Genomic DNA, 24,507 nt, shown 5'->3' on the forward strand with positions numbered 1-24,507 from the left:
AAATTTCAATAATGTAATCAGATTACAGCCTTTTATGTTATCACTATGAATATGGATGCTACTCTTTTAATTCAACGATTTCGAATTACATTCTCGTATCATTAAATTCAGAGTTCAGAATCATTAAATATACCTATCAATCTAGAAAATATTCAGAAATGATATTTATCCATATTCCAAAAACGTTAGGTTCAAACTGAAAATTAAAGATGTGAAACAGAAATTAGAAAGAGCCAAGTGATCGAGAAAACTCTGCTGAATATCACCAAAAATAACCAGCAAAACAGCCATAGTAATACCCTAGAAATGGAGAAACAGGGAATAAAGCATAACAAACATATATTCAACTTCGGTGGTAACACACAAGTTGCCTGAAAAAGTTTACAATCGATTATCCCAAGAGACTAATTGCATTCCTTTATAAACATTTCTGTTTTTTGTTGTTGACTGGCATAACTAATGTTCAAAAAGTTTTTATTGAAAACATTGTTGCCCAAGGCCAGTATACGACTAGATGAAGGAGAAAAATTTCCCAAAAGAAACCTAAAATTTGCCAGAACAATTGGCTGTGAACTCCCTAGGACTGAACCTAGGCGCTCATCGTCTCTATCGTTTGTCACCTTATGGTGAAACTGTGCCAAGCCAGAGGGCTGAAAAAGTCGTACATCTGTGACTCATGTGGAGCTGTGTTTAATCTCGTATAATTCGAGAAGCTCACAGTTCCTAAAAACGATATCTTTTCTATGTTGAAATTTCAGACTCTTGTCTCCCTTCTACAACAGAAGATGGTACAATTTTACGAGTGGTGCATTTAGGCTTAGGTTGCGAATGGATGTACATATCTCCAGTGCCATTTCGTCGAGAGTCTACTACACTTTCTCTGCAGTGTAAAACTGTGTGCAGAAACATCAAGCCATCACGGGTCTTCGTCCACTGACAAGCGATTAACAACTGTCGCGACTCTGGTGTGCAACAAAGAGATGGCACTTCATTGTTGGGATTGAGGACAGTCGCTAGGCACGTGTACTGCTGCTTTGTTTGTACTCTGAGGTGACAAAAGTCGTAGGATTCCTCCTAATATTCTATCGGATCTCCTTTTGCCCGATGTAGTGCCGCAAGTCGATCTGGCATGTACTCTGCAAGTCGTTGGAAGTCCCGTGCAGAAATATTGAGCCTCTCTGCCTCGATAGTCGTCCATAACTGCAAAAGTGTTGCCGATACAGGATTCTGAGCATGAACTAACCTTTCGATTATGTCCCATAAATGTCGGGTGGTCTGGGTGACCAAACCATTAGCTCCAATTGTCCAGAATGTTCTTGAAATCAGCCGTGAACAATTGTGTCCTGGTGATATGGCGCTCTGTAACTGATAAAAATTCTATCGTTGTTTGGGAACATGACGTCCCTGAAAGGCTCCAAACGGTCTCCAATCAACCAAACAACCAGAGGAGCGAGTACATTCCACGTAAACGCAGTCCGCACCATTAAGGAGCCATCACCAGCCTGCACGGTGTCTTGTTGACAACTTGAATCCATGGCTTCATGGGGTCTGCGCCACCCTCGAATCCTACCATTATCTCTTTCCAACTGAAATTGGGACTTATCTGACCAGACCAAGGTTTTACAGTCGTCCTAGGTCCAATAGACATGGTGAGAAGCCCAGGAGAGTCACTATCGGCGGCATCGTGCTTTTAGCAAAGTTACAAACATCGGTCGCCTTTTGCCATCGCCATTAACGTCAAATTTCGCCAGACTGTCTTAACGGATACGTACGTCGTACGTCCCACATTGATGTCTGAAGTTATTTCAAGCAATGTTGCTCGTCTGTTTGCAAAGAAAACTCGACGCAAACATCGCTGTTCTCGGTCGTTAAGTGGAGGCCGTCTGCCACTGCACTGTCCTTGGTGAGAGATAATGCCTGAAACGTGGTACCCTCGCCACCCGCTTAACACTGCCGATCGCGGAATATTGAATACCTCACTATTTCCGAACTGGAATGCCCCTTCTGTCTAGCTTCAATTACCCTTTCGTGCTGAAACTATGTTATTTCCCGTCGCGCGGCCATAATGACGTCGGAAACCATTTCAGATGAATTATCTCATTACGAATGGTAGCTCTGCTAATGCACTGCTTTTTTATACCTTATGTACGCGACATTATCGCCATCTGTATACACGGTTCAACAGTCAACAGTTTGAACAGTCAATTCGCCGGGAAAATTTTAAAATTCATATATATACACGGTGTCTGGAAATGCCCGCTACAAACTTCTAGGGCCTGCAGAGAGGAGTGAATACATAGCATTTTGAGCAGGGATCATTTCCGCTCTATGTCGTCTTCAATTCATATTTTTAACTCATCCACTTCTGCTTGAGGAACTGTATTAGGCGTGAAGTAGTATATTTAATAGGGAATGATTAGGAAGGAAACGTCGCTTAAGCACGATTTTTGCCGGCCGGGTTGGCCGTGCGGTTCTAGGCGCTACAGTCTGGAACCGAGCGACCGCTACGGTCGCAGGTTCGAATCCTGCATCAGGCATGGACGTGTGTGATGTCCTTAGGTTAGGTTAGGTTTAATTAGTTCTAAGTTCTAGCCGACTGATGACTTCAGAAGTTAAGTCGTATAGTGCTCAGAGCTATTTTAAGCATGATTTTTCGTATTAACACTTAAACATTACGTGTTTACATTATCCCAAAACAAAAAAGTACCCAGCATACTGTTCGTACAGATTGGAACTGATGCATCATAACACTGGCTCGATGTGGCGACCAAAACGTTGTTACAATGGTTCAATTGCTCTGAGCACTATGGGACTTAACATCTATGGTCATCAGTCCCCTAGAACATAGAACTACTTAAACCTAACTAACATAAGGACATCACACAACACCCAGTCATCTCGAGGCAGAGAAAATCCCTGACCCCACCGGGAATCGAACCCGGGAACCCGGGCGCGGGAAGCGAGTACGCTACCGCACGACCACGAGCTGCGGACAGCGTTGTTACAGATATTGTACAAGTCAACCTGTCTACCTTCCTGCACACCAGGAGTGCAACTCCGAGACTCTTTCCCTAAGCAGATGTGAACACGTTACGAGGGTTCCTATTCAAAATATTATGTACTCACTTCCCTCTACAAATCCTAGAAGTTCGTAATGAGAATTTCCGAACACCCTGTATGTGAATATCGATATTCAATGACTTTTGTCACCTCAGTGTGCTGTGCTGGGGGATCTTTAACTTGATGAGCCGTACAAGGAAGAGTGATAGTAGATAATAGGGACACTATTTCGGCACATTTAGATGACTGTAACAACACTGAAACTACAGCCACAAAAAGGCAATAAATGTGATTGTTGAAGTCACAGTATGCCCCGCTGCGCAGTGTTAGATCTGCATTTCCGTAGATTCGTAGAATGCTTTAGCATTTTGTAATGACTGAAAAGCCTCTACCTCAGATTCCAGGAGGGGTAGGTGTCCACCCCCATTATCTCCTCCTCCTATGGCGCCTTGTAAGTTAATATATTACTTCTTCTTCCCTGAGGTTAAACTTCACCTTTCTGTACACCTCATCAGTTATTCCTATGGCTATCACTTTCGAAATTTCAGAATATTTATTGCGCTATTCTTCGGCTTTTTGCTCTTTTTGTTAATTTCATTCCGGTGCTATATACGTATTATCTTTCTGTCTTTCTATATACTTCTTAACAAACTTGTATTTCCTTCTGCTCACGATATTCTGTACCAGATTTGTAGTGCGTTTTCTTCATAAATTCCTTCATGAAAGTCCACTCGTCCTTTACTTTCTGCTCTTGATATTTTTACTCAGGTAATTTATTAATTGAAAAGCGCACAATTTGCAAAGAGAAAATACAAATTACAAATGAATAATTATTCCAGAGCCAGTTTTACAATAGAGGTTTTTTCATTTTGCAGTTTTGAGCGTAATATCTCTCACAATGTTTCTTACACAAATCACAAACACAGTCTTCGTTCGGCTGGTGAAATCTCTTGTTTTGACAGAGTCTATGGTGAAATCCATGCGTGGCGTAACGCGTTACTACGTGTCGTAACTTGTAGTTTGCTTGTTTCCATTCGTCTGTCATTATGGTGTCTGTGGAGTAGAAATCGGGCACTACTCGGTAAGGGTTTGACGTGTGTTCTCGTAGGGCTTCGTATTTGGCAGCCACTATTGCATTTTGATGTCGTCGATGAAGTAGCTTCCCTTGGTTAATATATACGTTAGTCTTGAGGGTGCTAACTTCCCAATGCCTAGAATCCTTTTCATGTAAAGCGCTTTGACTTTTTCTATTGTTATGAGGTCGCTTAGGGTGAGTTTTTCCCATATGATGCTGATCCTATGCGTAGCTATTACTCAGGTAATTGATTGTGAGTACACAGCACTTCCACTACTTCCGATTCCCAAGTCAGCAACAAGTATTCCTGTTGAAAATATACTCCTTTTCAGATTTACTATAGAATTTAAAGCTCCTGTTCATCGCTACAATAAATCTACATCTGGGAATCTTGAAGTCCATTATTTCAATGTCTTGCTTGTCTCCACCTGATAACTTCGACTACCAGTGTCTTCCAAGAACACGTTATATTAACATTTTGAAACAGGGTGTTTACTACAAGAAGATGAAATCTACTGCACAACTCTTGAAGTCTCCCTCTCCTCTTATTTCTTCCAAATTGTTCATATTGTGAAGTAATCTTTCATTAGAATTCCATTCGTACTACGACATTCGGGACACACAGGCCTAAAAATTTTTCATCGCCCTTCATACAGTTTCATCAGTTTCAGCATTTACTATTACAAGGTGACGTGCATAAGAGTTTCATCTTAAATAACTTTGGAGGAGTTTGGCTCATGAAGGAAAGGATAACGCATTTTGACAATTTCATTAATCACGGAGATAGAGAACTAATTTTTTATATCGTTGAAATATGTCCTTGCTTCGTAACAGAAGTATGCGAAACAAATTCGGTGATGTATTAGAGGGCTGTCATATTCACCATTAGAATGCTTCATACGTGTAGCTTGTGTAATATGTTTATTTCCACCTATTTCAATTTGGGTGGTATATTCTAACACATAGTAAATATGAGTTCACGAAGGAGATTTTCAGTCTGAGAGTCACAGTCAGAACAATTTGTGATGTCATTTGAGATACTCAATTTAGTTAACTATCGATCCGTCTAGGAATTATGATATTTCCTTTCAAGCAAATATAATTGAATATGAGGTTTTTGCTTAATGATAAAGTCTTTTCCTAAAGGAAATAAAGATTGTTCTTAGTTAAACCTTATAATAATAATAATAATAATAATAATAATTTGCACTTACTTGGCACTTCCTAAACAGTTGTACAGAAGTGAGAGCGGTACAGCTACTGCTGGGTCTTTGTTCACATATATTCAGTTTTCTTAGGTACGTTTTCTATTCCATTAAAATAAATTCTCACTTGGAATTACTTTTTAAGAAATACTCAAAAAAGTTTCATGAAATGTACGACTCGCACAGTGATGGTTCTAAATAAATTTAATTATCATCATCATCATCAGTTATCTGCTATATTAGCAGGTCCTTTGCCTCTCCATTTTCTGCGATCCATTGCTTCCTTCTTAAGGCTGCTGTACGTTGTACCGTCCATCATGTCATCCAGTATCTGGAATCTCTTCCTTACTCGCTTCCTTTTCCCTTCTACGTAACCTTCTAAAACTGTTTTTATCAGTCCGTCATTCTTTCGTAATATATGCCCAATCCAATTTCTTTTTCTTCTCTTCTAGTAACTGTCTTTTCTCTCCCACTCTTCTCAGTACCTCTTCATTTTTTACTCTGTCCATCCAACTTATTCTTTCCATCTTCCGCCATGTCCAGATCTCAAAAGCCTCCAGCCTTTCTCTGTCTTTTTTCCTCATAGTCCATGTTTCAGCGCCATATAGAAGAACACTCCAAACAAGACATTTTATGAGTCTCCTTCTGAGTTCTCTGTCCAGACCGCTGCAGAATATTCTCCTTTTCTTATAAAACGCCTCTTTTGCCATTGCTATCCTTGTTTTAATTTCTGTGGTGCACTTCCAGTCGGTGTCTATCCTGCTTCCAAGATACTTAAAATTTTGCACCTGTTCTAGTGTTTCTTCATTCAGCACAATTTTTATTTCCTTATTTCCTCCTATTGCCAATACTTTTGTTTTATTTGTGTTAATTTTCATTCCATATTTTTTTCCGTTAGTTGCAATGGTGTCCACCAAATCTTGTAATTCTTTTTCCCCTGTGGCTAGAAGGACCATGTCATCAGCAAATCTCAAGCACCCTACTCTTCTTCCTCCAGTTTCTACTCCTTTGTCATCTAATGAGCATTGGTCAATCATATTTTCCAAGTACAGGTTGAAAAGAGTAGGTGATAAACAGCATTTAACTAGGTGATAAACAGCATTTAATTATGCCTCTCAATAATAATAATAATTTCGTGTGGATCTATGGCCTATTGGAAGTCTTTCTATTGGACTTGCTTGTCCCTAACCTACCCCAGTTATCCAACCCGGGGAAGCACACCTACAGTCTAACGGGGAATCAAGTGTTATTTCTATCGACTTCTCATATCGTTGAGTGGTGAAGGCACATCCGTGGTTCGACGGAGTTTGGATCCCCTGAAATCTAGGATTTTAGACACGCTATTTACCGATATCAGCCAGGACCGACAAATAAGCAGATGGTTCATCTGTAACAGTCCATTAAATTTCAGACATGCAGCCGCGCAAGTGTTAACGTATGTGACATACAAGACCGTAGCTCTCTTTTTTTTTTTTTTTTAATTTCAAATGTGTGTGAAATCTTATGGGAATTAACTGCTAGGGTCATCAGTCCCTAAGCTTACACACTACTTAACCTAAATTATCCTAAGGACAAACACGTACACCCATACCCCAGGGAGGACTCGAACCTCCGCCGGGACCAGCCGCACAGTCCACGACTGCGTAGCTTTTCATTCCACTGCTTTAGAAGCTGAAATTATTTACATCACCGTGGGACCGTATGTCTCATTATTTGACTCAAATTTTAACGAGATGCCTCTATCCGTTTCTGAGAAAAAGGAGTCTTAAGTGACAAGCAGAGAGACATACGGGAATAAAGTGAAAAAGGTGATATAATTACAAAACAATAATTTTCCGATTTTTTACTTTACGTGTACTGTGATATCTTGCTCCTTGTCAAATTTCATGAGTATAGGTCAACGGGAAGTAACCTTTAGGTTTTGATAAGTGAGTTTGCATCTAAATGTGTGACATAAATGACCGTATCCTTTTGATTTTAGTAACTTAGAAGCTTAAATTTTTTACGCCACCAAGGGACCGTAGACCTTAGCATGTGACATAAATTTCAACTTCATACCTCTACTCGTTCCTGGACCGAAAGGGTCTTAACAGTAGGACAGACAGACGGACAACAAAGTGATTGAGATACAGAAACCTGAAAAGATATGTGTAAGCTGGAAACAAAAATTTCTCTTCGAAGTAGCCTCCGCCAGCCGCGCTCAGCATTTGGCAACGATTATGAAGCTCCTATAAACTGTTTTCGAAGATATCTTTTCGAATGAATCCCATCTTTGATGACCTTGCACTAAGGTGTGCAATGAGAATGAGATTCTCACTACTCCGGATGTAATTGGTAACACAAGGTCTTTTCCTCAATGAGTGTGATGCACGGGAAGTGTGCGTCTGTCACAAGTGTGGAGGGACTCAGTACAGACCTCCAACGGAGTTGCTCTCCGCTCTTCGCTCATGTCAAGAAAGACCATTCAGTTACGCGCTGATCTCCCTAATCTGCAATTCTGCGGCTATAAAATCTGTTTGCGATTATGTACCAGCATATGCTGCAGTTAACCGATATTTGCTATTATACAGGGTGGTCAGAAACTGTGCGAAAAGCTTGTAAGGGTGTTGCTGGGTAGGTTATGCTAATAAATAACTGTGAGGAAAATCATTTTCAACGTTGCGCCGTTGCATTGAATTTAGCCGATCACACCGCTGCGCACGCAAATTCAAACGACCTGCCAGAGACAATGTCGCCAAACGGTTTCTTTTTTTGGTTTCCTAAAACCGAACGAGAGAACGATACAAAAATTGAACATGGGACACTAGTAATGATCGAACCTGAGCCAAAAGTTTCATAGATTTGCATGCTATCATCCACGCTATGAGAACAACTGATACTAATAGTATCTGACGGGCCGCTTAAATTTATGCTAACTTCAATGCTAATTAATTCGGAAACCACGTAAAGTATGGATTTTTTTTTCTTAACAATTATTTCTCTGGACAACTTACCCTGCAACACCATTGCAAGCTTTACAGACTGTATCTGACAACCCTGTACTTGCTGACCCTCAGATCTAACGTAGTTTATCGTTAGTAGTTTACTTTCCGTCCCGAAAGCTCATCGCAGCACATTTTCTGATGATGTTTGGTTTGTGGGGGGGTTCAACTGTGCGTTCATCAGCGCCCGCACAAATCCCCAATCTGTACACAGTTCAATCTAGCCACTTTCACAAATGATGATGGAATGACGAGGACAACACAAACACCCAGTCCTCGGGCAGAGAAAATCCCCAACCCGGCCGGGAATCGGACCCCGGACCCCGTGATCCAGAGGGAGCAATGCTAGCAACGAGATCACGAGCTGCGTACAACACATTTTCTGATTACTGCTTCTGTTACGTAGCTACATCTCATGTCTTTGCTCTCTGACACCAGTCAGAGTATACACTAGATTCGTCTAATCCTCAGGACATATCTGCTTCAGTACAGCTTGTTCTAGCACTCCTCGTTAGTTAGTCAAAACGTATTTTAGCTAATTTCATATTCGCGGCAGCGTATTTCGTGCGTCTGTGGTATTATTCTCATCGCATTAGCGCACTTCACAGGAACTTCGGGTGAAGTCCCCCTCATCATCTCAGTTACGTACAACGAGAACTACGGATCTGCAGAGCTTAGTCTTCCAACTCTGCTGAGTGCGGCGGAGATTCCAGTGAGCGCAGCAGTTTATTTGCCATTTTGACAGTGTAATCGTATTACAGGTGTCCTCGGTTCCTACTTCTGGCGCTGAAACAACACACATAACTCACAGTCCGGTACAAAACCCGGCACTAAATCGCGTCCGTGGCTAATTACTTATTCATTGCTAACGTCGGCCAATCCTCGCGGGACTGAGCCTCGTGTAGGCCACCGGAATTTTCTCCGCGTTTCCTACAATGCTACTCGCCGTCTCTTGGCTAAAAGAGGCTGCAAATAGCTAAATGTTTCGATTGTAGCGTTACAGGGAGGTAGAGTTCGCTTTATATATATATATATATATATATATATATATATATATATATATATATATATATAAAAAATTGGTGTTTTGCCCTTAGCGCATTTGGACTAAACTACATGGCCAGTTCCTTTTGCTGCCTTCCTTGCTGCCCAAACTTCCATCATTCGCTCGCTGTGTTTCTGTTTCCGGTCCTCTGTCCATGCTTCTTGTCGGCTTTGTGTCTTTGGCTTCATCTTGATTGCCTTTTTGGTTGCCCATATTTCTTTCATATTCTGGCTGTGATCTTGCTTGCGTTCTTCGGTCCATTTTATGCTTGTTCGTTTGTCACATTGTATCTCATGTAGTTTACTTTTCTTAATGATGTTTCTGAACTTTATTCTGTCGTTTATTGTGTCTGCTGTTATGTTGAGCTGGTTCAGGTCGTTTTCTACCTCTGCCACCCATTTGTTGTTTCTAGTGGTTACCCAGTCAAAGATCTGTTTGGTCAGCCTGTGTGATGGCATTCTGTATAGGTGTCCATAGAATTGTAGTCTGCGTTTTCTAATCTTTTCTGTGATTGTCTCCGTATGTTTGTACAGTTCCTCTGTAGGTTTCTTGATCCATATTCCATTGTTGTTAGTTGCGCCAAATATTTTCCTAAGTATTTTCCGTTCTACTTTTTCTAATTGTCTGATACGTGTATGCCCTAGGATTAGTGTGGTCTCTGCTGCATATAGTGCCTCGGGGAGCACCACCGTGTCGTAATGGCGTAATTTGGCTTTTTGTGAGATAGACTTCTTGTTGTAATGATTCCACACTACTTTGTATGCCTTGCCCAGTTTAGTCTTTCTTTCTTCGTTTGAGTCTCTGTTATGTCCACTCATTTGTAGTGTTTCACCGAGGTATTTGAAGTTTGCCGTTTTGTAAATCGTGCCATACTTTGTGTTCAGAGATGAGAGTTTCTTTATGCTCATAAACTGTGTCTTTTCGTAAGAGATCTGTAGTCCAGTTTTGGAAGCGATTTCGTGCAGTTTTTCAATAGCGTCTTTTGTTTCCTTTATACCTTTCGTGACAATCGCCAAATCGTCTGCAAAAGCCAGGCATTTAATCTGTAGGTTTCCTAAGGTTATCCCCTGTTGTGATGTTTCCCATTCTTTTATGACCTTATCTAACACCAGATTGAAAAGGAGAGGTGAGAGACCATCACCTTGTCGGACACCTGTGCGAATTTCAAAGGGCTCTGATAGTTCCCCACAGAACTTTACTTTGGAGGTCGTGTTGGTTAAAGTTTGCTCTATGATAGCCCTTGTTTTGTTGTCTACTTTGTATTCTGCTAGAATTTTGAAGGGAGTTTTCCGGTCGATAGACTCGTACGCCTTTTTGAAGTCAACGAAGGTAATGATCAGGTTCTGTTTGTGTTGTAAAATCATTTTCAGGTTCCAAATTTGTTCCGCACAAGACCGCCCTTTACGGAAGCCTGCTTGGTATTCCCCAATCAAGTGGTCGGTTTGGCATTCTAGTCTGTTCAGTAAAGCTTTAGAGAGGATCTTGTATGTGACCGGTAGTAGGGATATTCCTCTGTAGTTGTTCGGGTCAGTCTTGTCACCTTTTTTGTGTAGTGGGTGTATCAGGGCAGTTTTCCAGTCGTCCGGAATTTTCATGGTCTTCCAGATGTCTTCCAAGATCCTGTGGATGTCTTTGGTGAGTTCTGGGTCTTGTAACTTCCAGATTTCCGCGATGATGCCATCTTCTCCTGGTGCTCTACGATTCTTGAGTGACTTTATTATTTCTTTAACTTCTTCTAGAGTTGGAGGTTCACTATCTGGATTGTATGTGCTCGTTTCTGTCATCATTCCTTCCATGGGGGGGGGGGGGGGGAGGTCCGTGTTGAGCAGTTTTTCAAAGTACTTTGCCAGAATGTCACAATTGTTTTTGGTATTGGTTTCTAGGGTTCCATCCGGTCTTCTGAAGCACAAGTTTGGTGGTTGATATCCAGTCATATTTTCTCTGAACGTTCTGTAGAAGTTTCTTGTGTTGTTCTTCATGAAGTCCGATTCGATCTCTGTCAGTCGCCGTTTGTCATACTGTCGTTTTTCACTGCGAATGATTTTGCTTGATTGCTTCTGTGTTTTCAAGAAGTTCATCCAATTCTCTTGGGATTTATGGCTACTAATTTTTTTCCATGCACTGATTCGTTGGTCAATAGCTTGGTCACAAGTGTGGTTCCACCAACGGTGTTTCCGTGTGCGTGGTGTTTGTGCTAGTTTCATGGCCTCTCGGATTCTTCGTGAAAGTTGTGTCCAGTCTGTCGTTTTCTCCATTTTAATTTTGTGTAATATTTGTGTCTGGTTTAAAGTAACGTATTCTGGATCTGCTCTAACAATTTTGTTCTTCTGGAGCTTTTTCTTGGGCAAAAGACGAATCCTGATCTGTAGTAGGTAGTGGTCTGAGTCGAAGTAGCCTTTACGGGTGTCTATGTTCAAAATTTCTTTTTGTGAGTCTTTCTGCACTATTACGTGGTCGATTTGTAGTTCTTGCTTTCCGCTGGGGAATTTCCATGTGGTAAGTTTTCGTGTTGGTTTCTTGAATTTTGTTGACATAATGGCGAGGTCGTGGCTTTTGCAAAAGTCTATCAGATGTTTCCGTTTTTGTTGGTGTCCTTGTGTGGAGTATGTTTTCCTGTGATATGTCTGTATATCTTTTCTTTTCCGAGTTTGGCGTTGAAGTCTCCCAGTATTATTTTGACTCTATGTGCAGGAATTTTTCTGATAGTTTCTTCCATTGTCGTCCAGAAGTCATCAATTTCGTCCGGGTTTTTCCTGTTGTAGTCATTAGTCGGTGCATGTGCGTTGATTATTGTGTAGGATTTATTGGCTGATTTCACTGTGATGGTGCTGATTCTTTCGTTTGGTGACGAAAAGTCGATTATGCTGTCCGTGATGGACCTGTGTACTGCAAATCCTGTGCCAAAAAGCCTTAGGTTTTTCAGTTGTCTCGATGATTTTCCTTTGTATATTCTGAAATTCTCCGTGTTGAAATGGTCTTCATCTGTCAATCATGTTTCTCGCAGTGCACATATTTTGATTTGAAATTTTTCGAGAGTGTCTGTCAGTTGTTTCATCTTTCCTGTCTTCATCAGTGTGTTCACGTTGAGTGTGCCGATGTAGTGTTTGCGTTTGGTCTTGAAGGAGTTTGAGAAGCTCCGATTCTTCTCATGATGTCCGTGAGCCCCCGGAATCCGATGCTCACGACAATCCCAGTCTATTGACTGGGGCCCGGGGTAATGAGATTTTTCTCGTTGTACCATCATGATGTTTAGTAGTTGGATGGATGGCATGCTGCCGAGTACAACCTGACTTTCCAGATCGGGAGGTTGGTTGAGGCCACCACTGACATGTGGAGCAGACGCCTTTTGTAGCCGCCCACTGTGGAAACAGACGCTACTAGTAGTTTTGGTCCGCCCCGAATATTTCATTTCCTCGGTACCACCTATATCTAGGAGGCATTCCCCTATCCGCCACCTGGGGAGGCGCTCGGTTGCGGGTCTACTAACCGCCCTGATATATATATATATATATATATATATATATATATATATATATATATATATATATATATATATATATATATAGTTACAGAACATTCCAGTACAATAGTTCTTGATATTTGTAGATACTTCTAGAATGTCCTCGAACCGAATATAGAAATTAAAATTTTACAGTCCAGGTGAGTTGTGAACTCACCACAGTGACGGTGCGACAGTATTAAATTGGAAGGAGAGGGTGATAGGTAATCACTGCGATCGTGCCACGATATATTGAACATCCAATAGTAATCTGCAGACCACCTTGCAGGTAGCGCAACCACAGCTGTGAGCAGTCATCCTCTTCAGCCGTATTTAGCCCTTTGTTATGGGATCACTACGGGTTTCGTGACACTAAAAGCCACATCTTTGGGTGAAGTTCTGTTTAACAATAAATCCAGAAGGAATAACAACCATGAGATATACACTGATATGGTAAATTATTTTAATATATTAAAAATTTTTAAGAAATATTGAAGACTTTCACGTGACTAAAACATTATAGCGTTAAAGCTCGGAACATTTTTATCCAGCACTCGTTGTCCATCAGAAGAACGCACCGCTAAAAGGCGGTATGTCATAGAATAGAAAAAGCCGGATTCCGTTATAGTGAATGGGTCCCAAACAAATCGTACCATAGTGGTTCATTGGTAAGTGAAAATAAAAAAGAAATCTATTAAGACCTAATTTTTGGCCAGAATAAAAAACCAACAAGTGGTTGTGGTAATGACTAACTAACATTTTGATACTCTCGTGTAAAAGTTTTTAATATTTTTTAGAAATTTTTAAAATCTTAAGATAATTTACCGTACCAGTGTGTAGATCATGGTTGTTATTCCATCTGGATTTATTGTTATACAGATGTTCACCTGCAGATGTCTTTTAGTACCACGAAACCAATGGTGATCCAGTAATAAGGGACTAAATACAACTGAAGCGGGCTATTAATGCCCAAGATATCCAAGAGTAATAGTCCCTAATTACGAGAACCCGCCGTATCTCATATGCTTCTCCGAAAGGAAGAACAGTTTCTCCGCAGATTTAAGCTTAAACAAAGCGTCGTAGACGTACAAAAACACGAAAAAGTCAATATTAAAATAAACAGAGCCATATGTGAGGTGATAAAAGTTGTATCTGCCCATCAATCAGACCAGCCCAAAGAAATTTAGTCGTAAGTTAAGCCACAAACGGGTTGCAATCGTATCTTCACACTCTCAGTCGTCGTAATGACATCGTAATAGAGGATGATAGTAGGCCAAAATAATAACTCGTTCTCCCAAAACCACGTTCGTGATGAACACTAACCTGTTGATGCTACGTACTGATGTGCTTGTTGCTAGTACTGTAGAGCAATGAGTCGCATGTCAACACAAGCACCGAAGTCAACATTACCTTCATTCAATTGGGTCAACTGGCGGTGAATCGAGGAAGTGCAGTAAATACTGACGAAACTAAAATGAGCTCTAGCATGGAAATTAAGCGTTTCCGGACATATCTCCACATAACATCTTTTCTTTATTTGTGTGTGAGGAATGTTTCCTGAAAGTTCGGCCGTACCTTTTTGTAACACCCTGTAGAATTCCACTCCAACACAATTAAATTTTCATCTTTCTTAACTCTCTGAACAATTTATTTTATCTCAACACATATTTATTCAGTCGGTTAATCACCCGCAGAGCTAGTTGGCAGACAAAGTTGTACTGATATGGTGCGTGTGGGTTTTATTTCTATCTTGTCTACGACAATGCATTCATTATGCTGCTCATTGTACCATACCCGGATTCCCATTTTCTTATTCATTGTTAAACACACTACTGCATTACCACCATTTGATTTTGTATTTATAACCTTCTATTTACCTGACCAGAACTCCTGTTCCTCTTGCCACTGCATCTAAGTTCAACCTAACCATAGCCATTTTCAAATTTATAATCTACCAGCCCGATTAATGGATATAACATTCCACACTTCAAACCATAAAACACCAGTTTTGTTTCTCCTGATTACGACATCCTCCTGAGTAGAAGATCCAAATGGTGGACTATTTTAAATCCAGAATACTTTACCCAAGAGGGTGCTATCATGATTTAACCATACAGTAGAGCTGCATGTCCCCGGGAAAATTGGAGCTGTAGTTTCCTCTTGCTTTCAGCCGTTCATAGTACACACATCAAAAAACATTTAGCATCACCTCGGTTCCGGGAGTTACGGAACCTGTACAGAAAATTGGAATAGAGATCAACATAAACATTATTTCTGCCCTTTTTACTGCTCATGAGAACCACAAATTGCATGTTGTATCACCATACAGCGAGATCTTCAGAGGTGGTGGTCCAGGCTGCCGTACACACCGGTACCTCTAATACCCAGTAGCACGTCCCCTTGCATTGATGCATGCCTGTATTCGTCGTGCCATACTATCCACTAGTTCATCAAGGTACCGTTGGTCCAGATTCTCCCACCCCTCAACGGCGATTTGGAGTGGATCCCTCAGAGTGGTTGGTGGGTTACGTCGTCCATAAACAGCCCGTTTCAATCTACCCCAGGCATGTTCGATAGGGTTCGTCTGGAGAACATGCTGGCCACTCTAGTCGAGCGATGTCGTTATCCTGAAGGAAGTCATTCACAAGATGAGCACGATGGGGCCGCGAATTGCCGGCCATGAAGACGAATGCCTAGCCAATATGCTGCCGATATGGTTGCACTATCGGTCGGAGGATGGCCTTCACATATCGTACAGCCGTTATGGCGCCTGTTATGACCACCAGCGGCGTACGTCGGCCCCACATGATGTCACCCCAAAACAGCAGGGGATCTCCACCTTGCTGCACTGGCTGGACAGTGTGTCTAAGGCCTTCAGCGTGACAAGGTTGCCTCCAAACACGTCTCCGCCGATTTTCTGGTTAAGGGTATATGCGACACCCATCGGTGAAGGGAACGTCATACCAATCCCGAGCGGTCCATTCGGCTTGTTGTTGAGCCCATTTGTACCGTGCTGCATAGTGTCGTGGTTGCAAAGAAGGACCTCGCCATGGAAGTGGGGAATGAAGTTGCGCACAATGCAGCTTACTGCGCACAGTTTGAGTCGTAACACGACGTCCTGTGACTGCACGAAAAACACAAGTCAACATGGTGGCGTTGCTGACAGGGTTCCTCAGAGCCATAACCAATAGGTTGCGGCAATCCACTGCAGTATTAGCCCTTGGGCGGCCTGAGCGAGGCATGTCATCGATAGTTCCTGTCTCTGTATCTCCTGCACGTCCGAACAACATCGCTTTCGTTCACTCTGAAACGGCTGGACACTTCCCTTGTTGAGAGGCCTTTCTGGCACAAAGCAACAATGCGGACGCGATCGAACCGCGGTATTGACCGACTAGGCATAGATGAACTACAGACAACACGAGCCGTGTACCTCCTTCCTGGTGGAATGACTACAACTAATCGGCTGTCTGACTCTCTCCGTCTAATAGGCGCTGCTCATGCATGGTTGTTTAAATCTTTCGGCGGATTTAGTGACATCTCTGAACAGTCAACGGGTCTTTGTCTGTGATACAATATCCACAGTCAACGTCTATTATCGGGAGTTCTGGGAACCGGTGTGATGAAAAACTTTTTTGATGTATGTACATACTTCTGAAAAGGCGCTCATGGGGACGCAGTAAAGTGCCACAATAACGTTGAGCGGTGAGTGTACCATGCTCAAAGATTTGGAGGTCGGTGCACTCATGCAGATTATGCCAATCCATCCCACTACACATGAACCACCAAAGCGATCATGTTTGCCAATGTTCCAGGGCTCACCATGTGTTCTTATCTATTACCATATCGTTCTATTTATGGTTAGCACAACATTGAAGTTGGTAAGGGGTAGTGAGTGGTAGGTGCATGCTAGAGTTGAATACTATGTTCTTCTTCTTGGTGATGCAAGGCCATTTATCGGGTTGAAGTTGATCAGTCGCAGGCGTTTTCGACAGCCTTTTTTTGGGAAACATTGACTGCTACAAAGGAACGGTTACACAGATTCCTCATTAATGTTTCCCTTTTCTTAGTTTTCAGACTTTTCCGATGATTTGCTCAAAGTTGGATACCTTTTGATATCTTATTTCATAATGTTTACAACTCTAGAACGGAACTGATATCAGTCTCGTTTAAAATTTCTCCCCAGACCAGAAACTGCACCTTGTTTTGTGTTCTACAACGACTTCCTGATTCAGTTTAGGGATCGTGTTCTGCGTTTGACACAATGTTTACAGAATAATTTTAACTGTCACTCCAAGTCTCGCGTTGATTTCCGCGAAATGCAAATAGGACGTCTACCGCCAAAACTTCTCGGCAGTCTCTCCCTTATTAGTTTCCTGGTGGAATTACAGCCGTTGGAAACAGCGCATTTGGTAGCAGCGATGCCGCTTGTCTCTCGATATTACAGTCTACCGTAGTGGGGCAGTCTACTGTAATTATAAATAATTACAGGATTGTTACACTTACGGTGACTTTACTCTTACATTCATTTACAAAGCACCTCTCACTGTCTGTTTTGCAATGCGTAAAATTAATCTCATTACAATACTTGTTTGCGACTCTGTCAGAAACGTATGCATTGAAACTTCTGTATGATTATAAATCATAATATCGATTGAGCTAGAAAGCTGAAAGTTTCCTGTCGACAGTATTTGTGAACTATCGTTTCCATGTCACACTTTCTTCAGTAGGAATTCTAAGACACGGGAAGACTAACACAGCGGCATAAAAAAGGTACCCAGAATATGTGACCATGAAAATGAAAATCTATTTTAAAAATTGGAATCGTAGAGCAGCCACAAGTGCAATGTAACTTTTCTTTATTTTCTTGTGTTTCACTCCACCAATCTTCATAGCTGTGAAGTATGTTACACCTTCATAGATTAAATAAATGCATAGATTCGACTTACATACCTTTCCCACCTGCAGCTGAGGCAATTTTTATTTTAAGGAGTTGGAATGGAGCAAAAAAAGATTGACATTTTCAGATTTTTATCTCATTTAAAATTTGCAATATTTCGAATAAAATTTTATATATATATAATCTACACTGGTTAAAAATGTTAAAATTTTTACGTGCATTACTTCAAAATCTAATAAAATCGGCAATTTTTTATATATATATGGCTTTGTTATAAAGGTTGAATTACGTGTTTATATCGGTAGCACTGTCAAAAACAGTATTGTATCGTTTCTATCTTTGTACGCAACTATCCTGTTTGGCTTTAACACTGTGGTTATACCCGTTTATCCAGGTTCCAAATTCTGGAAGGGGGATGAGGGTGCCGAGAATAAACGACTTTTGGAAAAACTTCCCAACATTTTTTTCTATTAAATTTTGTCATTCTTCGCAGGCTTGTGCTTTCAGGTTGTCTGATTAAAAGATCATGATTCTCGTCAAATATGCTGAAAGCCAGTCGGCTCCCGCTCTCTAGTTTTGTGCCCAAGATGATGGCATCTTCAAGTTAAAATATTTTCCACAAAGGTACCCCAGTTTTCGTACACCCGAACATAATTCCGCTGGATATCACGATATAACCCCTGATTACTTCTTCTGACTGTCTGAAAACACTTTTATGTGTTTAGGGAACCCATAAGTAACGTTCCGTCTGTTTCCTTTTCTTTTTGATGAATCGAGAGAGGGTACAGTAGCATACATTAAAGTGTTTTGCAGTTTTTCTAATAGAATAATAGCCCTTTCCTCCATTTCCCAGAACCAAAGTCGCTGCTCTCTGCATCACGTCTAAAGGTGTCAAATCTTTTTTTTTTTTTTTTTTTTTTTTTGAGATTGTAATGACGCATTTCCTTTACCTGCAAGTAAAGATTTAGACTGAGTAAATGTGAAATACAATAACAAGTAAAAGAAAAGCTTCACATTATCCAACAGTCATAAAAATTCGACCTAACCAAGAGCATGGTAAGCTGCAACACCGTGTTGCAATATGCCCCTCTTCGTATTCCCATATAAACCACAAGTAAACACGCCGACAATGATTTTAAACTAAAATCAATTATTACATTGCTAAACTACAAAGTGACTATTTATCACTTGTGAAATCTAATGTTTGTCACCGAACGTGTTATTATATACACACAGCATTTTTGAAACTATGAACAGTTACTCACCAGTGAAGATTTCGATCAAAGAAAGAGAACACAAAAACGACTTCTCGCTCCGATTCTGATCATAACAGTGAGGATACTGCGCATTGGAAGTGCCTCCACACGATGGCAGCACCTGATGGGATACTTCATGAAAAAAATCTGATATTGCAATTTACCCCTGTTGCAAACTGCCATCCTCTCCCCCGTATTTTATCTACTGAACTTTTGAAAATATCTCTGCGGTAGAAAGAACTAGGAGAAAAATTCTAGGTGAATGGAAGACCAGATCCCTAAGAACATGCTAAAAAATTTACCTTCCTTTGTCATTATAAAATGACATTTCGATTGCACTATCGATCAGTTTAACCGCAATATACAGAGATACCGGAGAAATAAGATGTCATTAAGGTTATCATACGTACGTACCCCGACATTCTAAAGTTATTTAAGAGCAGGAAGACCCGGTGACCTATGTCAGGTGGCGCCGGGCGTGGCTGCGGCCACCACACAGAATGCTAAAGCGCTCGGGTATCCGCGTCGACAGAGGGCGCTCACTAATTCAGGCTCACGAGAGTCGGTGGTGCCGAAATTTGCGATTCAAATGGCCCACCCGTGTGGTTTCGCTGCCGAGAACCTATTGGGGGCCAGCGCCTGTAGAGCGCGCTGAAAAAATAAAACAGGTGTTGCACCTGTCAGCGGCGCAAAGGCACAGGTAATCCGGAGTGAGGGGTGGGCCACAGTTCTGTTTCCCAGCTTCGGGCTGGCAGCAGTTAGGGCTCCCTCGTTCGGATGCGGTGCTGGTCGAATTAAATTGAATCGTGAATTTCGAAACAGGGCACATTCCAGGTCTGAGAAAAGTACATTTGTACAGAAATAAGTTTTAAACTCTTTTTCACTTCTGTCTTCAGGAAAAGGGAAATATCTGTTTATTGTGTAGAGCAGAAATAATACCTGTCTTCAATAAAAATAGAATGTTCGCATCTCTCCGAACTGAGCCATTGTCAAACTACGTTTGCTGATATTGTGAGAACTCCGACCGAACAGGCCTTGAAAGGCCCAATGGTACCGACCGGCCGCCGTATCATCCTCAACTCACAGGTGTCACTGGATGCATATATGGAGCGGCATGTGGTCAGCACATCGCTCTCGCAGCCGTATGTCAGTTTACGAGACCGGAGCCGCTACTTCTCAGTCAAGTAGCCCCTAAGCTGGCCTCATAAGAGCTGAGTGCCAACAGCGCTCGGCTGACCGGATGGTCACCCATCGACGTTCTAGCCCAGCCCGACAGCGCTTAACTTCAGTGATCTGACGGGAACCGGTGTTACCACTGCGGCAAGGCCTTTGGCGATATTGTGTGAGAGAGTACGAAAATATTACTTCTCTTTTTGAGATGGGACGTACATTTGTCGTTAGTATCTTGTAATAGGACGTATGAGAAATGTTTCCTGTCTCACAGTATTTACACGCAGTAGGCTCACCTTTACTGGCCAGCTATTTCCACAGATTTAAAAAGTTTCATGCATGTCCCACATATTTGTTTTGCCTCAGTTGTTAATACTTTTGAGTTACATAGAAATTTCCGCCTGAACTGGAGTTAAGAAAATTTGCTCTATATGTTGTATACAACTATCATCCTTCTGAGACATACAGAAGGATACAGTGTTATAAACTGTACCACTTTTCAAATTGTAACAATAACATATATCTAGTACATTATCAGCCTCGTGATGTTGCATGATGGTCAGAATGTGTGTTTGGTCGTGTCTAGCTACTTGCACACCCAATTCGACAGACAGTTGATAACTGTGGCGTGCAGTCGTTCAAGTTTACTTAGTGCTCTTAGGAAGTAATTTTTTTTGTGAGGTTAATCGTTTGCACATTGTAGATATAAAAAGTCTATTTATAATTTACGCTACTGTGCAAAACTTAAAGACGAAAATATCTAACTGCGAAGTAACATACAGGGAGTGAATCAAACACATTAATATTCCTAATGCGGTGTTGGAAAACCGTTGGCATTTAAAACAGTTTCCAGTCATCTTTGAATGGATAAACACAGGTCCTTTACGGTTTTCAAGGGAATCTTACACCACCCCTCCCACAAAATAGTGAAAACAGTGGCAAGGTCAGTTAACATTGATGAGTCGATAGCTATCACAGTCCCGAGAAAGCCTAAATAATATTAATATCTGGTGACTGTCGAGGCCATGATATATACGATATATTATTCTAGAGCTCAGAAAACTAATCCTGGTCTATACAAGCTCTGTAAACAGAAGCCCTGTCGTTTTCCGTCACAACTGAGGAACGATCATTGCGAAATGGGATGGACCTGGTAAGCCATAATGGTAACGTAATCCTAGGCAGTAACCCGACCTTGCAGAGTAACCATGGGTCCACGGAATACCAAGATATGGCTGCCCAAATCTTCCATTACACCACAGTCCAGGTTTTAAGGCTTTGCCACCCAAAGCATTTGCATCACTGAAGAGTTTTGGAATTCGAGCCCACCCCGAAAATTCTTTCCTTTGGAGCTCCCTTCGCATTATATATAATTTTTTCGTCAGGTTAGCGCGAACGCAATCCCGACTTTAAAATATAATGCGCCCGAGGGACGCCCGGCTTTTTTTTTCAATTTATTTATTTATGAACATAACATCATTACAATAATACATGAACAGAAAGATGTAATTGTGAATAGCAGGTCAATATTTTACATAATCGAAAACCTTTAAAGAAAACAGAATTAAATCAAAAACAATTGAAATGTGTGACAAGTTATTCACAGACAGCTTTTTGGTAACGATTCTAAAAAAAATTTGTATGAGTTTTGAAATTTAAACAAAAATTGAAATAAGTGTATCATGTAAGAAACTAAGAGAAAATGGAAAACTCTAATGAGAAAGGAGAAACAAAAGGGATACTTCTAGGGAAAGTAACTGAAACATCCTCTGATATCCGTACAGTAACGCAATTGGTAAATTGTTGGCAAATTGTTCGCTGTACTTTTTGTGAACGGTGCAATCGTTGATGACATTCCCACGGGTAGGCCATGTACTGCACGACGTCACTTTGTTGTAACTCAAAAATGGCGTAGGCAGTGTGACCCAGTAGCCAGGCCACGGCGTTGCACTTCGTTCTTGGGTGTCAGGAAATAGAATCCACATGGGTGTCACACTGGAAGGTGCAGTTGGTTGATAAGTCCCACCATCAGTCGGCATAACTCCCATACTCTCCACACGTAGCTGCACGCTATACGATGTCTGGTGTCGGCATCTCCACACTGGCTGTGTTCGTTCGTCTGACTGAGGTGAATGTCTGCTAGTCACTGCTTAGTCGGAAAGGTGTCATTGACGACTCAGTACCACAGCGAACTGATGCCCAATGGGAGGAATGGTTGTTACTATCAGTCCATATCTGCTTCCAGACGACCGTTGACATCTTGCTAACAGGGCTCGGGAGTGTGATATTCAGTTTTGCAGTGACTTGTTTGTCAGTCGCCCTCTTATTTCACGTCACATTCCTCTTCACTGACCGTCTGTCACTAAGAGTTAACACACTTTATCGTCCGAGTTGTGACTTAGCGGGTACTATTTCTCCGCTTTCCTTGTTGACACTACACACTTCGGATACCTTGGATGTGGAAGCTCCTACCATACGAACACCAGGAATCCGCGCACGTTCGACGTCACGTAGCTCCGACAAGGCACTCGGAACCACACAGAAAACAGTTCTGATCACAGCTGACTCTGGCAACATATTGAGGATACTGCACAGGTTCCGTTCGTGGTCGAATACAACAGCGAACCTGCAGTCTCTGCTAGCATCTGCTTTTGTGTTCGAACATGCATTTCTCGTTGTGTTTCTATATTTTTGTCCAAACCCTGTTGCTCGATGAAACTTGGACCATAGTGAAAAGAACTGCTCCAGTACTGAAAGAAATACGAAGACGAACAGAAATACCAGTTTTTTTTTTTTGAAGGACAAGAATTAAATAGGATCTATAATCACTATGGTCGGCAGTGCATACTGTGAAACGTGTATCCATGGCAGCCACGAGGTTGGTAAGGATTTTTCGGAGCAGCGCGTTTCATTCCTCGACCAGCACAGTTGATACCTGCTGGGTGGTCATTTGTTCAAATGGTTCAAATGGCTCTGAGCACTATGGGACTCAACTGCTGAGGTCATTAGTCCCCTAGAACTTAGAACTAGTTAAACCTAACTAACCTAAGGACATCACAAACATCCATGCCCGAGGCAGGATTCGAACCTGCGACCGTAGCGGTCTTGCGGTTCCAGACTGCAGCGCCTTTAACCGCACGGCCACTTCGGCCGGCGGTGGTCATTGGTGCATGTGGGCATGCTGCAGTACGTATCCTCAACAAGCGAGCTCGATGGGATTTAAGTCGGGAGAACATGCAGACCAGTTCACTAGTCGAAAATCCTCTCATTCCAACATCTCCTCCACCGATGCAATCGAGCACTGTCTTCCATAAAAACTGAGAAGTGCGAGTAGGACTCGCCCTCTGGCGGTCCCGTACAAACTTAATTACGTATATGGGCAATAATAATAATTTCGTGTGGCTCAGCGGCCAACTGTAATCCTTCTATTGGACACCACTTAGGCGACTTGCCTGTGCTTAACTCACCCCAGTTATCAAGTGAGGGAAGGAGGACCTACAGTTTAACGTTGTAGCCGAACCTCGTGTTGTCTCTGGCGACACGTCACATCGCTGAGACGTGAAGGTTATGTGAAAATGAAGACTGAGAAACCCGTGGTCCTAGATCGATATTCAGTCCCGTGACCAGTCAGTTATCAAGGACGCACCTCATTGCAGGACCACAACGTCCGACATGTATGTAAATAGTTCATCTGTAAGTTTTGAAGAGTGAGTTTGCGAGATCAAAGTATGACACTTATGACCATATCTTTTAGCTGCAGTGACGTAGAAGGTTAAATTATTTACGCCGCCGAGGGATCGTCAACCTTAGTATACGACATGAATTTCAGGTTGATACCCCTATCCCTTCCTAAGAAAAAGAGGTCTTTCCAGACGGCCGTATCTTTTCAATACTTTGACTTAGAAACTTAATATTTTTTGCACAAGCAAAGGGACTGTAGGGCTCAGTACTTGAAATAAATTTCAACTTGATAGCACCCTGAGAAAAATTGGGTCTCAACAGTTTGACAGTCAGAAAGACAGATATTCGAACAAAAAATTATCCTAAAAGGATTCCCTTTTTAACTAAAAATGAAGTCAGATCCGAAAGCACCCCCGAATAGACGCGTATGGGAAAGGGGTACAGTGTCACAATAACGTTGACCGATGAATGTTATGTGTTAAAAGATCTCGAGTTCAGTATGCAATTGCAACATTACGCCTCTTCAGGTTATGACACCTGGACGACTAAAACGATCATGTTCTTCAGTACGGCACGTATCTTCGTATGGCTAGAGGTGGGAACACGTAATCCGCACACAAACAGTGTCGAGCATGGCC

At 41.7% G+C, this 24,507-nt stretch overlaps 1 pseudogene; it reads right to left on the reverse strand.

The window, feature by feature from the left end:
- Positions 1–20,234: 20,234 nt before the first annotated feature.
- Positions 20,235–20,352, reverse strand: LOC124778340 (annotated as a pseudogene).
- Between the last annotated feature and the right edge of the window lie 4,155 nt (positions 20,353–24,507).

Source organism: Schistocerca piceifrons, chromosome 2 (assembly GCF_021461385.2).
Source record: "Schistocerca piceifrons isolate TAMUIC-IGC-003096 chromosome 2, iqSchPice1.1, whole genome shotgun sequence".
In the NCBI taxonomy this organism is placed as follows: domain Eukaryota; kingdom Metazoa; phylum Arthropoda; class Insecta; order Orthoptera; family Acrididae; genus Schistocerca; species Schistocerca piceifrons.